This window comes from Hemicordylus capensis, chromosome 9 (genome assembly GCF_027244095.1).
Source record: "Hemicordylus capensis ecotype Gifberg chromosome 9, rHemCap1.1.pri, whole genome shotgun sequence".
Classification (NCBI taxonomy): Eukaryota; Metazoa; Chordata; class Lepidosauria; order Squamata; family Cordylidae; genus Hemicordylus; species Hemicordylus capensis.
The window spans coordinates 18,763,860-18,779,686 of NC_069665.1; the positions used below are offsets into that span (position 1 = coordinate 18,763,860).

The 15,827-nt window shown below is 43.8% G+C and overlaps 1 long non-coding RNA gene across 3 annotated transcripts in view; it reads left to right on the top strand.

Annotated features, from left to right (window-relative positions):
* The window catches only part of LOC128334506 (uncharacterized), a 317,003-nt gene that overhangs the window by 229,246 nt on the left and 71,930 nt on the right, over window positions 1–15,827 (top strand). For all 3 annotated transcript variants that reach the window (XR_008311296.1, XR_008311297.1, XR_008311298.1), the window contains exon 4: window positions 12,090–12,192. This is a non-coding gene — a long non-coding RNA (uncharacterized LOC128334506). The remainder of the gene's footprint in view (window positions 1–12,089; window positions 12,193–15,827) is intronic.

The window sequence follows — 15,827 nt, forward strand, 5'->3', positions numbered from 1 at the left end:
TCTGATGTCAGATGTGGAGGGGGGCATGTCTGGGGCCACACTCGTGACCCTTGATTGGTGGCGGCCCAGGTTCTTTGAACCTGTTTGCCCAACGGTGGCTCTGCCCCTGACAAGACTAATAGTGTGTAAAAGCTGAGGATGAGGAGGCATTGACCTATGGTCCCGATCTATTCAAGATGCCTTCAGTAGGCATTTTGCCTAGTCACAGCCTGAGTTTGTATTTGTATACCAGAAGGTTGCTTAAATATACAGATAGCCATAAATATTGCATTATATTAAATCGCCGAACAGACTTTTGGAAGATTTAGTTTTACCTTTCACAGAATGCTAATGTTGGTTTTGTTTTCATTTCCCCGTATTGTCTTTCTCTTTAAAAATTACAGCTTTACTACAGAAAGCTAATTTCATAATACAGTATTAACTCAATATTACATAAATTACATGTGTCAGATTGCATTGTTATGGATGTACAAAACCCCAAATTTACAACCCAAAGCTCTCCAAAGACATGGATTCATAATTTCCCCGAATGAACCATATGCCACAATATAGTCTTAAGGAATTACCCATTTTAATGCCACGCACAAATCCTTATGTTTTCTTCTAGGTACAAACAGAAGCAATTTATTTCAAGCCTTCCCCTACCCCCACCTCCTCTGGTTTTGGTTATATGCACCAAAAATGGGAATACGGTGGAAGTATTTTTAATATCTGCTCTTTTGGGAGACTGTTTTTGGAAGTCTACATATGTGCACAAAGATTGTACATGGAATGTGTGTGCACATAGATTGTAGCTGGTGCTGATGCTTCAATTCCCTTCTCCAAAGCCGTTTATACGTTTGGATGCAGAAGAACAGGAAACTCATAATCCAATCTGGCATGATATATAAAGACAGCAGAGGGAAAAAGAAGATAGCTTTATTCAGGAAAACCCTGCTTCCAAGGATTTCTGCCCACCCAACAAGATCATCAGAGGGACCATTGCTCCGTGTGCCGACAATGAGAGAGGCTAAATTGTCATGCACACAGGACAGGGCCTTCTCAGTCATTGCCCCCCCACTGGCTCTGGAATGCTCTTCTAGTGAATGTTGGCTCTCTGACATCACTGGCGGCTTTTAAAAAATGACTCAAGACCTTTTTATTTACACAGGCTGCTAGGGGCTGCTTTCAGCTAGGTTAGAGGCTGCTAGGTTTCTCAACTTTGCTAGGTTTCTCAGCTAGGTTAGAGGCTGCTAGGTTTCTCAGCTTTCTTGCTTATGTTTATCTTTTTAATTGTTTTGTTTGCTTGTTTGTGTTTATGGTTTTTAATGTTGATTTTACGGTTTTAACCGTAACTTTTATGGAATTTTATTATATTTTAACTTTTGCAAACCGCCTTGAGATATATTATGAAACGTGGTATAAAAATCAAATGATACATACATACATACATACATACATACATACATACATACATACATACATACATACATTTCCATGGCTGGCTCTAGGATTTTTGGTGCCCAAGGCAAAATTGGACTTTGGCGCTCTCTGTAGCCAGGGAGCACAAAATCTCAGCTTTAACTTGAGCTCGACAGGCAACTCACTTGTGGGCTTCAATGACCAGCCTAGATGGATGGCCAGTGAATGGGGAGGAGAGCTGTGCCAAGCCTGAATTGTCCCCTGTGCTAAGCAGGGTCCACCCTGGTTTGCATTTGAATGGGAGACTACATGTGTAAACACTGTAAGATCATCCCCTTGAGGGATGGAGCCATTGCTTAGTGGAAGAGCATCTGAGGAGAACTCAGAGGAAAGCTGGCCTTGTGGTAACAAGCATGAATTGTCCCCTGTGCTAAGCAGGGTATGCCCTGGTTTGCATTTGAATGGGAGACTATATGTGAGCATTGTAAGATCTTCCCTTTAGGGGATGGGGCCACTCTAGAAAGAGCATCTAGGTTCCAAGTTTCCTTCCTGGCATCTCCAAGATAGTGCTGAGAGAGATTCCTGCCTGCAACCTTGGAGAAGCCGTTGCCAGTCTGTGTAGACAGTAGTGAGTGAGATGGACCAATGGTCTGACTCAGTAGAAGGCAGCTTCCTATGTTCCTCTGTTATACACCCCTATCATGTCCCCCCCTTACCTGCTTCGATTCTAAACTAAAAAGCCCAGAACATTGTAGTTTTTCCTCATTAAAGGGTCAGTCTGTGTAGACAATACTGAGCTAGATGGACCAATGGTCTAACTCAGTATAAGGCAGCTTCTTGTTTCATGACTCACCCCTGCTGGCTTCAGGAGACAGTGGGGGAGAGTTCCTGGTCTATTATGGGGGCAAAACTCTAACACTTCAGAGATGAAAAGACAATGCTGTGGATTTGGAAATCCAGGGTGAGATCATTTCAATAACTGGCAGTACGATATTGTGGCACTGCTTATGTGCCCCACAAGAACTGGCGCCTTGGGTGACTGCCTTGGTCTGCCTAGTGGACGAGTGGGCCCTGCCCATTCTGACTACGCCATTTAGTTGCAGCTGGTTAGTTTTGCTGTAAACACACAGTGGTTTCCACTTGCAAGGTGGTAAGGATTTCTTTTTTGTTGCTTTCTTTTTTCTTTTTTGCAGTGTAACCCAGCTTATCCAAGTCATTCAGACAAAGACTAAAAAAATGTCTGCTAAGGGAGGGAAAAGAAGGAGGGGCGGGGGGGGGGGGAGAGAGAAAGCTCTTGTGCAATTGTGCAACATCTATAGGTTTTTAAACACACACTGTCTAATCAGCCTCTGACAGATCCATTGTAAATCAAAGGTCTGGTAAAATGTGGATGCCAGAAATGTTTGATCTCACTCCAAGCTTTGAAACAACTTGCTTATTTTTTCTGCAGCTTGGCTCCTCGCTAAAATAAAACATTGAGAGATGAATGTTCTGACAGGTCATTGTGTGTCAAGCTGTCAGTCTGTAATGGTTACATATTTCAGCTGGATTGAGGTGCTTGGCGGTTGGGGGTGGGTGGGAGGAGGTCTCCGAGAACATGAGAGAGAGAGAGACAAAGAATAAGAGATTTCTCCTCTTTCCTTGTGGCTGATCTTCATTTAAGCCCAACACTTGTCATGATCGGGGAGGTGGCGGTGGGGGGAGTTTTATAAATTTTTAATGATATTGGGTACAACTGGTGCTTTGAAATTTGCTGTACTTTAATTTTTTCTTCGTTAGCAAAGGCTCGCTAATGCATTGAAGTGCTAAGAGCGTGTCCTAGGGATGCCACGATAATTGTGTTGTTAATAATATTGTGGCACTAGTAATGTTCGCCTGGTAATCAAGCCGTGCGATTTTTTTTAATATATTCAGTTATTACACGGCATCTCGTACAAATCATGTCAATTACAATTGCCAGCCTATGACAGTTAAAATAATTGTGTACGTTTTCTAGAATTTTCCATTGGCTTGGCTAATCAAGCTAAAAAAAAAAAATCAACGCATTATTTGCATTATTATTTTTGTGTTGGAGTCTACTTCTGCTCCTCAATAATTTGTCCAGTGACTTAAAAAGTAAGAACAGTAAGTATGTTAATAATAAATATAAAGACACATTTGTGCTGGAATGCTATAGAGGCAGGTGAGTGAGGAAAGGAATGGAAGATGGCCTTGGAGAAATCTGTGAATGTGTTGTGTGTCTGCTTGAAAATTGTGCCATGTTGTTTAGAAGTCTGTTTTTAGCATATGTGTGTATAGCCATTTACACACACACAGAGAGAGAGACACACACACACTTCTCAAAATGGCACATTCTATGCCATATTTTTATCCAGTTATATTTATTTTTATTTATTTGATTTCTATACTGAACTTCTAAAAATGGCTCAGAGCGGTTTACACAGTGAAATAATAAATAAATAAGATGGATCCCTAATCCCAAAGGGCTCACAATCTAAAAAGAAACATAAGATAGACACCAGCAACAGCCACTGGAGGTACCATTATTTGAATAACGGTTCTAGAATGTGGTGTACATTATAGACTGCAGGAGTGAAGAGAAAGCTTAGCACCAATGCTAAGATTCAGAAAAAGAGATTATCGTTAAAATGAAGAGGGAGGAGCAAGTGAAATAATCATTCTGTATACCGACAACAGGACAAGACATATTCCACAAATGTCTGGTGTGTACACAAGACCCATTCCTCTCTCCTTTTTAGGGACCTTATCTATTTCCTCCTACCTTTTTCCTGATTGTCAGCCTGTACCCCATAGTGAAATATTTGCTTTGATTCTTTGTGGGCGGAGAAGAATCATTGATTCTTCTTTGATTCTTACCAGGTGGGTTTGGTGGCAGATTGGATTTGGTGTATGTGCGTGTTTTCTTGGACCTATTGAAACGGAGACAATCGGGAGGAGAGGGAAAAGTGGGAGTTGTCCCCTGTCCTTATTAAAACACACATTTAATATGGCAGTTTCCTCTTCTCAAAGAAGAGCAAACGTGTCACAGCGGCAGTAAAAAGGAAATGGCAGGGAGGCGTATCAGCACTACATGAGCAATAACTAAGCAAAGCCCAGCGGTAGTGTGTGAGGAAGAATAACAAGTGTGGAAGTGTCGTAATTACTCTAGGCGGAATAATGAGTAGGCATGGATGCATTTGAGAAATAACAAGTCATCTGGCAGTAGTATTTGTGGAATGACAAGTGAACATGACTGTTATTTGTGGAATAAGTAAACCGAGTGATCTTATTTGGAGAATAACAAGGAACTGGAGGCTTTCTGAAGATATTGCCTCCAGTTGTAATCGTGCATCTAACAGAGTCGGCCACAGGTTGGCTGCAGGTCAAGAAGGGCAGGATGGGAAGTCAAACCATTAGCTGCTTTGGTTTTGTTTGACTTGGATTCAGCTCTGGATCAATATGAATATGAATATGACAAATATTTATATACTGACAAGTACTTATATTCCACTTTTAAACAAAGTACCCAAAGTGGTTTATATAGCTATAATAAATAAATAAAATGGCTCCCTGTCCCCAAAGGGCTCATCATCTAAAAAAGAAACATAAGGTAGACACCAACAACAGCCACTGGAGAGACATTCTGCTGGGGTTGGATAGGGCCAGTTGCTCTTGAGAATCACCACTTTTAAAAGGTGCCTCTTTGCTCCGTTAGCAGGGGACGCAAGCCAGTAAAAGTCTGCTAACCCATTCAGTATCCCCTCCAGAATCAAGTTGTCATGGACTGGATCAGCTAGGATGACCCCTTGCTAACTGAGCAAAGGGGCACCTTTGAAAATGGTGGTCCTCTTATATTTAGCAGCAGACAGGACATCTGTCCTGTTCAGTCCAGCATAGCATCTCTCAAGTGGCTGTTGCTGGTGTCTCCTTTTGGGACAGGGAACCCTTCCCCCCATTCTTTTTAATGTTGGAGAAACCACTTGGAGAAGTGTTTGTTGATAACCATAATGATATATTTTGCTCCGAGGACTCTACTACAGGGCTGCTCAACTTCGGCACTCCTGTAGACGTTGGCCTACAATTCCCATAATCCCTGGCTATTGGACACTGTGGCTGGGGATTACGGGAGTTGTAGTCCAAAAATATCTGGAGAGCCTAAGTTGAGCAGGCCTGTTCTACTAGGTGTGCTTTGGAGCCAGTGCTCACCTTCCTCCTAACGGGAGGAGAGTTGGTTTTTCTGGTAAAGGTAAAGTGTGCCATCGAATTAGTTTTGACTCCTGGCAATCACATAGCCCTGTGGCTGTCTTTTAGTAGAATACAGGAGGGGTTTACCATTGCCTCCTCCCACGCAGTATGAGATGATGCCTTTCAGCATCTTCCTATATCGCTGGTCTATCGGTACTGGCCTATTGGTAGCAAGCATGAATTGTCTCCTTTGCTAGACAGGATCCACCTTTGTTTGCATTTGGATGGGTGACTACATATTCCCCTTAGGGGACTGGGCCATTGCTCAGTAGAAGAGCAGAAGGTCCCAGGCACTGTGAACCATACTTAAGCATCTCTCCTAGGCTGGATTGGCTGTGACATTTTGTCCACACAGTGCTCAGCAGGAAGCAAGAGGGCACTTTTCCTTTCTACCTACCCACCCACCATGCCTGCCCCACCTCGTGCCATCCGTTGTCTGCATGTAGGGGAACATTCAAACAGGGCATCCGTGAGCATAAAAGCCAATGTGCACAGGCCCCTATCACACAGTTAGTTTTCCAGATAAAATCCAAAACTAGACTGTGCAGTCTGGACATATGTGCATTGGATTCCATGTGCAGACGGCAAAAGCCCTATTCAAATTTTACACATTGGCTGCCTGGTGACATTGGCCAGGTGGGCAAGCAAGGAACATAGGAAGCTGCCTGACACAAAGTCAAAACATTGACCCATCTGATTCAGCCCTACACCTGGGCTGCTTGGGAAGGACTCGATGTCTGGATAAAACAAACCAGTCAACAACACCTGTCTGACTGTGTAAACTAATAATAATGAAGAACAACAACAACAACAACAACAACAACAACAACAACAACAACAACAACAACCAGCAAGTGCCGCCTTTGTAAAGAAGCAGATGAAACAGTGGACCACCTAATCAGCTGTTGTAAAAAGATCGCACAGACTGACTACAAACAAAGGCATGACAAGGTAGCAGGGATGATACACTGAAACATCTGCAAAAAATACAAGCTACCTGTAGCCAAAAATTGGTGGGACCATCAAATTGAAAAAATTGTAGAAAATGAAGATGCAAAAATATTATGGGACTTCCGACTACAAACAGACAAACATCTGGCACACAATACACCAGATATAACTCTAGTCGAGAAGAAAGAAAAACAAGTTAAAATAATCAACATAGCAATACCAGGGGATAGCAGAATAGAAGAAAAAGAAACAGAAAAAAATCACAAAATACAAAGCTCTACAAATTGAAATTGAATAGCTGTTGCAGAAGAAGTCCAAAATAATCCCAATGGTAATTGGCGCCCTGGGTGCAGTTCCAAAAGACCTTGAAGAGCACCTCAACACCATAGGGGCCACAGAAATCACCATCAGCCAATTACAAAAAGCAACTTTACTGGGAACAACCTATATTCTGCGACGATATCTAGAACAACAGCAACAACATTGACAATAACATTCAGCCATCCCAGGTCCTTGGGAAGGACTCGAGTCAATAACACCTGTCTGACTGTGTAAATAAATAATAATAATAAATTGTTAGTTATTGTTATAAATGAATAATAATAATAATAATAAATTAATTAATTAATTCTGGTTTTGATGCAGGTTCTGTTTGAGTCTTTGACAAAATGTTGTATTTGTGTTTTCATGCAATATGCTTTCTCTAAGCAAGGATTGATCAAATCATCTCTCAAAATGTAGAGTTTATTCCTCAATGTTGCCCAGAGGTAAAACTGAAAAGAGCAGATCTCTCTCTCTCTCTCTCTCTCTCTCTCTCTCTCTCTCTCTCTGTCTCTCTCTCTCTCTCTCTCTCTGAGTCCTGACCATTCAGAATGAATGGCTTTAGAACTGTACCCAGACAGAAAAATCAATGCTTCATATCAGGAGGCTTCAGGGGTTAGGCTCCCGTGTTCATGTCAACAAGGCTATTGGTTTTCTTAATACTCCAAAGTTAGCATTTCCATGCTGTAGGAATCTACCACGATGACTCGCATGGTCAAAGTTTAGCAAAAGAATTTTCTCTTGGCCCAACCACCAGAGTGGCAACATGTTTTAATTGCTCATTGGGAGAGAAGTGTATGTGTCCAGAGGAAAACGCGTAACATGACAAAATGGCATTTTCTCTGCTGCAAAAACGAGGCATTGAGTGTAGATTGTGAAGATAAATGGCAGCATGACCAGAGAGGAATGTGCAAAGGGATTTGCTCCACCCATGTTAGGGTTGGGAAGTGTGGCAAAACAGTGCCCTTCACAAACAGCCCCAAAGTGAGATGAGCAATGTAGTTTAGGGCTGCACAACATTGGCCCTCCTGTAGATGTTGGACTACAATCCCCATAGTCTTTGACTATTGGCCACTGTGGCTGGAGATGCTGGAAGTTGTTGTCCCAAAACAGCAGGAGGACCAAAGTTGTGAAGCCCTGCTAACTGGGCAAAGAGGCTCCTTTCTAATGTGGTGATTCTCTTTATTTAGTAGGGGGAGAGTAACTGGCCCTCTCCACCCCCAGCACAGTACCTCCAGTGCCTGTTGCTGGTGTCTTTCTTCTTCTTCTTCTTCTTCTTCTTCTTCTTCTTCTTCTTCTTCATTTCCTTGACTATTGGCCACTTTCTTACATTTCTTTTAGATTGTGAGCCCTTTGGGGACAGGGATCCATCTTATTTATTTCTCTATGTAAACTGCTTTGGAAACTTTTGTTGAAACGTGGTATATAAACAGTTGTTGTTGTTGTTGCTGCTGCTGCTGCTGATGTAGTCCTTCCCTGTGTCCTGTGTTGATGGTAGAATCACCATCTACTTTACTATATGGGGAAAACAGTAACTCAGCCTGCGTCAGTCCATTTCCGGACATGCCCATATCTTTGTGTGATTGGCTCAATGTGAATAGCCATCTTGTTTTTTTGTAGGAGGGAGGGAAAGGGTTGGAGCCAGACCTGAGAATCTGGAAATTAAAATTGACTTATGTTATGCTGGGTTGAGGTTTAATGGTTAATGTTTAGCTTTTGTCAATGTTTGGCTGGGTTCAGACGTAACATGAAACTTTTGCTAACCAAACGTCCAGACGTGACAAACTGCAGTTAAAGAAAAACACAGACCAGTGGTTTTCCTTCCCCAAATTCCATTGGTTACCTTCAGTACTCTCTACGTTTTGTTGTCCCAACCTCCAGTTTGGCGGGGCCAGCATTACACCCGAATGCATGCACTGCTGTTAGCCTTCTCCCAAACCGGAATTGAGGGCGGAAGCTCCTCCTTTGCTCCAGCTGCTATTGACTGTGCAGGCTGTCCTTCAGGAAAGAAGGAAACCCGCACAGCCAACTCCTCCACCTTTCCGCAGTCTCACTGCTGGAGAGAGGCCCCTCTTCCCAACGTTAGAATGTGGATGGGAGAGGGTGTGGGGGAGGGTGTGTGGAATCTGAGGTTGGGACCCGCAGTTCCATGTTATGTCTGAACTCATCCTTTGCTTATTTATTTATTTAACATATTTGTATACTGCCCAAACCTCACGTCTCTGGGCAGTTTACAATAAAACAACACAAATGAAAAACAAAGTCAAACCATTAAAACAATTTAAATCAATGATAGATTCTCTAATTAAAAGCCTGAGTGAATAAATGTGTCCCAATAGCCCTTTAAAAAGCTGTCAGAGATGGGGAGGCCCTTATGTTGACAAGGAAGTGCATTCCAAAGCCTTGGGGTGGCAATAGAGAAGGCCCGTTCCTGAGTAGCTAGCCACTAGCTGGGCTGGTGGCACTTGCAGATGCACGTGCCCAGATGATCTCAATGGGTGATGTGGCTCATAATGGAGAATACCGTGGGCCTACGCTGTATAGGTTATTGCTAGCACTTTATATTTTGTGTGGAAACATATTGGTAGCCAATGTAGTTCTTTTAACATGGGTGTAATATGGTCTCTTTGAGATGACCCAGAGACCAACCTGGCTGCCACATTTTTCACCAACTGCAGTTTCTGGACTATATACAAAGGTGACCCCACATAGAGTGCATCACAGCAATCAAGTCTGGAGGTTACTAGCATATGTACTACTGTTCTAGGGTAGTTTATCTCAAGGAACAGATGCAGCTATCAACCAAAGCTGATAGAAAGAACCTCTGGCCACTGCTTCAGCCGGAGTCACCAGAGAGAGGTTTAGATCCAGAAGCACTCCCAGACTGAATACCTGTTCATTCTGGGGAAATGTAATGCTGTCCAAGTCAGGCAGATTGATGTTGTCTTCTGAGTTCTGACCCCACATAATGGCCACACAGCTTAAGAACAACATTTCTGCAAATTTTAATACCCAGATTCTCTCATTTCCATGCTTGATGGACAACTCCTGACTACCCAACTGTTTTCATTCATATCTTAGCTGGTTCTTTCCCTCAGATTTAAATAAACAGGGCTTTATAAAAATGTGTTGCTGCATTTTCAGGTTTGACCACTTCTTCCAGTGTCTGAGACATTGATCAACCTGTGAATTGAATGAGGTTGACCTAGTAAGCTTTTAGAAGTGTTTTATGATGGTGGTATCGCTCATGCTCAGAAAAAAAATGCCGAGGTGGTTGCGTTTCAACATTTTTTTCTGATTTCACTGGAGTTGCACAGAATCTTTTAAGATGGAGAACGGATATGGCATTAGGACACACAATATATTTGGATTCATGTAGAGCTTTAGAATATTCAGAGCAACTGATGTATAATACTTCAATGGTGTATCCAAGTTGCTTTCAACACTCTAAAACAAGCCTGTAGTGTTGTTCACATTTTACAGATGGAAGGGCTGAGGGGCACTGGATAGCAGCGTCCCTAAAGTCACCAGATAAGTACATGGCTAGGCTGAGATTTAAAGTTGGGACCTCTGGCTCTTAATCAGTAGCAACATTACAAATGCTCATACCACTAAATGAGATGACACTACAGCTTAGACTACTGTGATACATTCTACATAGGCCTGCTTTTGAAGACTGTTTGGAAACTTCTGTTAGTGTAGAATGTGGCAGCTTTCCTGTTAAAAAGCATATGCCAATATCAAACACATCACCCATTTTGAAACACTGACTGCCAATTCATTTCCAGGCTCATTTGGAAGTCCGAGTTTTTATCTTTAAAGCCTTACATGATGTAGGTCATGATGATCTCAGACTCCCCAGCATCTAAGATCTCTGAATGAGGCCCTGCTCCTGATTTCATCTTTTAGGAGGGCTAGAACAGTGTCCACTAGGAGCAGGGACTTATTTGCAGTAGCCCCAGTGCTATGGGACTTCCTCCTGAGGGAGGGCCATACCGAGAGACTTCCCTTCTGAGTTTCTGCAGGTAGGTAGGCAGGCAGGCAATGCTCTCTTGTTCTAGTTGGCCTTTTGATTCCTGTAGTCCTCACTTTATATTGTTATTGTTAGCTTCTCCTGACACAGTTTTCCTGACACAGAAATAAAAGTGAGGAGAAAAATGGTACTGTTACCATTTCTGTCTCTGAGGTGAAAATAAAGGAACAGGAAGCAACAGCAGGGGACAAGATGGTGGCCTAATTTGGCTGTATATCCAGTTGGTTGGGCGGCTGTGATGCTGAGTGTTTTGTGATCTGTCTGTGTAAATTTAATTAGTTCTCTATCTTCTTGTGTTAGCTGAGGAAGTGGAGGAGGAGGAAGGCAAGGCATAGACCTAGCCTCCTAGTTATTGTACAGTGCCTATATTTTGACTCGCACACAACCAAATAACATTTCAGGGTTGTTTTGTTCTCTGCACCAACCATTCATGATCTGCGTAATGTGACGCCTTCCCTTCCATTTTAAGTCTCTTGCTGGTGTTTTTAATTCTCCTCTTGAATTCCCCTCCTTCTGCCGGGCTGTCTTTAGTGACACAGTGCTAACACTGAAAACGCTAGGGGCTACCGTGAGCATTGCTCACCCCGAGCAATCGGATGAAAAGGCAGTGCAGATGTAATTTGTTTTCAATGGCTGTTTCAAAAGAATAATTGTGGTGACATTGTGGGATCAATATTATAGATTTTTGTTTTCAAGTACACTGTATGTGTGGTGCTAAGGGGAGGCAGGAAATATAGCACTGCAGCCGGAATACAATAAAAATGGATTGAGGTCTGTGGGTATTGTCGGCTGGTAGCCATCACAGGGTTGGAACATCATTGGTGGGATTAGAGAGCTTGTCCTCTGGGTTGGCATTTCATTGTGCGTGTGTAAGCGCCTGCTACTTCCTTTCCTTAAGGGACCTGTTTACTGAACTTGTATAAACCAGGGGTAGAGGCACCATCGTAAATTCTTTGGCGGCTTGTATCGCTAACAAGTGGCAAAGGTAAGGAAGCAGGGATTAAGGTACATTTGCGATGTCATGTAATTTGGCACGTTGTTAATGTAAAATGAAAAGCAGCCGCGTCGGAGGTGAGGGAGAGAGATCGGCACACCAAGATGAGCTTTTCCATGCAGTTTCTGTTCCTCGTCTCTCTAGGCCACCAGGCTAGATAAAAACCTCTTTCAAGAACCTGAGCGCTGAGCGAACGCAAACACCTCCAGAGAGCTGCCGGCTGATAGAGCCGACTTGGAACAATATGGTGAGTGTCACTTAAAATACCAAGAGAAATATGATGTAGTGATCAAGGACTTCCTGCTTTAGGAGTTTCATGTAGCAGAGTAACTAGATTAAAAAAAATGTAGTTCCCAGGGTGAAAATTATATTAACAAAGAATTAGTAATAAAGCCGAATAAATGTAATGAGATGTGAAAGACAGAGCAGAGCCCAAGTTTCCCCCCCGTCTTTCGTAATTAGGCGGTGAAGAGAGGAAATTCAGACAAAACACCTTCCTCATTATCAATTCAAATATTACAAATGGAAATCCATTCCTATTGGCCAGTCAGTGTTGCCTTGCTGACGGATGGCTCTTCTCCCATGGCATTTAATATCCCTTCTAAACACTTTTCACTACTGTGGTTTTTCTTAGCAGTGGAATTATTAGCTGATTCTCTATCTTCACACAATCACTGGTGAGTACGTAAGTTGGGAACAAATTGGTAAAATGTTGACAGCCGAAAGCATGTGCTTCCGGTGGGTGTGATGTCCAAACCTGCCCAATTCTGGTTTCCAAGACTGCACCCAAACCCCAAGGAAGAGAAGGCACACTGATATGGGTTAGACTAAGGCCACGCTTTATTAACTGAATGCAACTTGCAGCATTATAACTGAACTAATAAAGAATGTGGGTGCAAACTTCTAACAAGGACAAGCTTCCCATGCCTGGGTGGGTCGGCCAGGCATGGAGGTTGGCAGGAATCGAAATTCCTGCCTTTCTCTCACACAGTATCCTGGGTTGAGGGAGGGACCCCTTGGTGCTCCTCCCCCACCCCCCAGCCAGTGTGGTATAGTTGTCAGAATGTTGGACTAGGACTGAGGAGACATGAGTTCAAATTCCCACTCAGCCATGAAACTCACTGGGTGACTTGGGGCCAGCCACTTATCTCTCAGCCAGATCTACGTGAGAGGGTTGTTGTGAAGATGAGTATAACCATGTACACCGCTTTGGGCCCTTTAGAGGAAGAGTGGAATATAGATGTGAAAATAAAACAAAACAAAATAAAAATAAAAATAAACTCTGAGTGGGATGACTCAAGAAATCCCCCAAAAAGTTCAGTTCCCAACCCCCTGGGCTTCAAATCCCTGAGAGATTGTTCCATGGATTCCTTTTTCACCATAATGATGCCACCAGCCAAACACCAACTAGCTATCCTACCTTCCCCAGCCCACACTCAACTGCCAGTGTGACATGCCGCCTTATTTAAAGCACTCTTCATTTTAATGCTAATACCCCCAAATTCCTCAGTGGGAAGTAGAGAAAAAAGGCTCCATCCCAGCCAATCAAGTGAAGCAAAAAAAAAAAAATAAAAAAATAAAAAAATAAAAAAAATTCCTATTTGGCCCCTCATGATGACTGACAACTCCCTCCCACCCCCGCAAACCACATAAGCACAGAGGGGAACAAGATTCTCCTCCCAACTTTCCCCTGAGGTTTGAAACCAAGATTTGATATTGGGTGGAGAATCTCAGGTGGAGAATCTCTGGAATGCAGTTGGGCAGGTTCAGACATCACGCCTGCCAGGAGTACCCATTTTCACTTACCCGTGGTTTACTGACTTGTTCCCTACTTACATACTTGCCAGTAATCATGCAAACCTATGACTCTTTAGTTAAAGTTAGATTTCTCAGGTCAGGTTTCAGAGGGGACTTCAGAACCCTTGAGAAGTTTATGTAAGAAAACAGTTCTTCTTGTCACCCTACCAGATTCATCTGCTTTGTCACCCCTCTACCATTTATTGTGAGGCACTCTGCATATGTCCAAACATTCTCTCTTTACCAGCAATAGTTCTTGTTTTCTGTTGTTTGTCTCTGGCAAATCGTTATAGAGGAGAGCTGGTCTGGCGAGGAGAGCTGGTCTTGTGGTAGCAAGCATGACTTGTCTTCTTTGCTAAGCAGGGTCTGCCCTGGTTGCATATGAATGGGAGACTAGAAGTGTGAGCACTGTGAGATATTTCCCTCAGGGGATGGAACCACTCTGGGAAGAGCAGAGGGTTTCAAGTTTCCTCCCTGGCAGCATCTCCAAGATGGGGCTGAGAGAGATTCCTGCCTGCAACCATGGAGAAGCAGCTGCCAGTCTGTGAAGACAATACTGAGCTAGATAGACCAATGTTGGTCTGACTCAGTATATGGCAGCTTCCTATGTTCCTATTATGTGCAATCATTTGTTACAAAGACACTTTAGGGGTTAATAGCCATTTTTAGGGGGTGGGTTAGTGAGAAAATAGTGCAGAAATAATGGGTTAAATTTCCCCTACTGACATTCCATGGTCCCAATTCAAATCATGGTCTCGACGAGTGGCTGCTACTTGTGAGTAAAGGCAAGCCTCTACGTATGATGTTTGGCTCTGAGCTTAACTGAAAAGGAAAAGTAGTTTAATAAATGCATTTACTGAAATGGTTGCAGAGTGGTGAATAAATGTCAGACTGGCAGGAACATAAAATGTGACTTAGGAGAGATTTGGATGAACCTTAACACTCAGGATTCACTTTTTATTTTGCGGTTAGTTCTACTCTATTGTGCGTTAAGTCCTCACGTTTCATTCTGTGGTATGGACTATGGAGAATACCATTCCATCAAAAAGGACCATGCACTGTAAAATGCTGTGATGCTGCATAGTTTATCGAGTGCCATATTGACAAAAACATGTGGATTTGGTGTGACAAATGCTACCCTTAGTTAGGGATGAACATATGTCCCCATTTAAGTTCTTTCTTCTGTCCATTTGCTGTGACCTGTCTTCCATTTCTCTTAAATTCTGATACAATTTCTAAAATTATTTGTGGAATTGGAGCACGTTGGGTTTGTTGTACTGTAGTTCTTAGAGTTCACTTCAATCCCCATTCCCCACCTATGCTACTGCCATGTCTAGGCTTCCCAGCAGAGGGGTGGAGCTACAATAGGGCAGATGGGGCCAAAGAACCCACACACCCTTGCTCTGGAGCCACCTCGCCCTGCCACAGGGGCTGCCTTGCTGGCCTCCCGCCACTGCCCGCCACTTGCCACCCCTCCCCTCGCCTCCCCTGCTGGCCACCTCGCCAGCCAGCTCTCTGTGGCGGAACAGAATTGGCCCTCTCTGCATTGGCAACTCGGGCTGGAGCAATGATCCCTGCCTTTAAAGGCCGGAAGAGTTGCTCCTGCCCAGGCTGCTCAACGCAGCATGGGCTGATCTCCCTTCAAAATGGGGCCGTGTGGCCCTGTTTGGAAGGGAGATCGGCCCCGCTGCATGGGCAGTGAGGCCAGGAGCAGCTCTCTCTGCCCTTAAAGGCAGGGAGAGTCTCTCCAGCCCACGTTGCCAAGGCAGTGCGGGCCAATTTTGTTTCGAAACGAGGGCCATGCTGCCCCCGAGCGAGATAATGCCCCTGTATCTGAATTCAGATGTGGGGGAGGGTGTCAGGGCTGTGAGGTGTGGCCCCTGATTGGCAGCAGCCCAGTTTCTTTGAACCCATTGGCCCAATGGTGGCTCCGCCCCTGCTATGGAATTTGCACAACAGAGATGAGAGAAGGGAGGATATGATACTGTCGTCAGATGCGGGGGCGACCCCCTGCGTCTGATGTCAGATGTGGGGGGCGGGGCCAGGGGGCGGCGGCGGCCGAACACGGGCCACTGCCAACCTTGC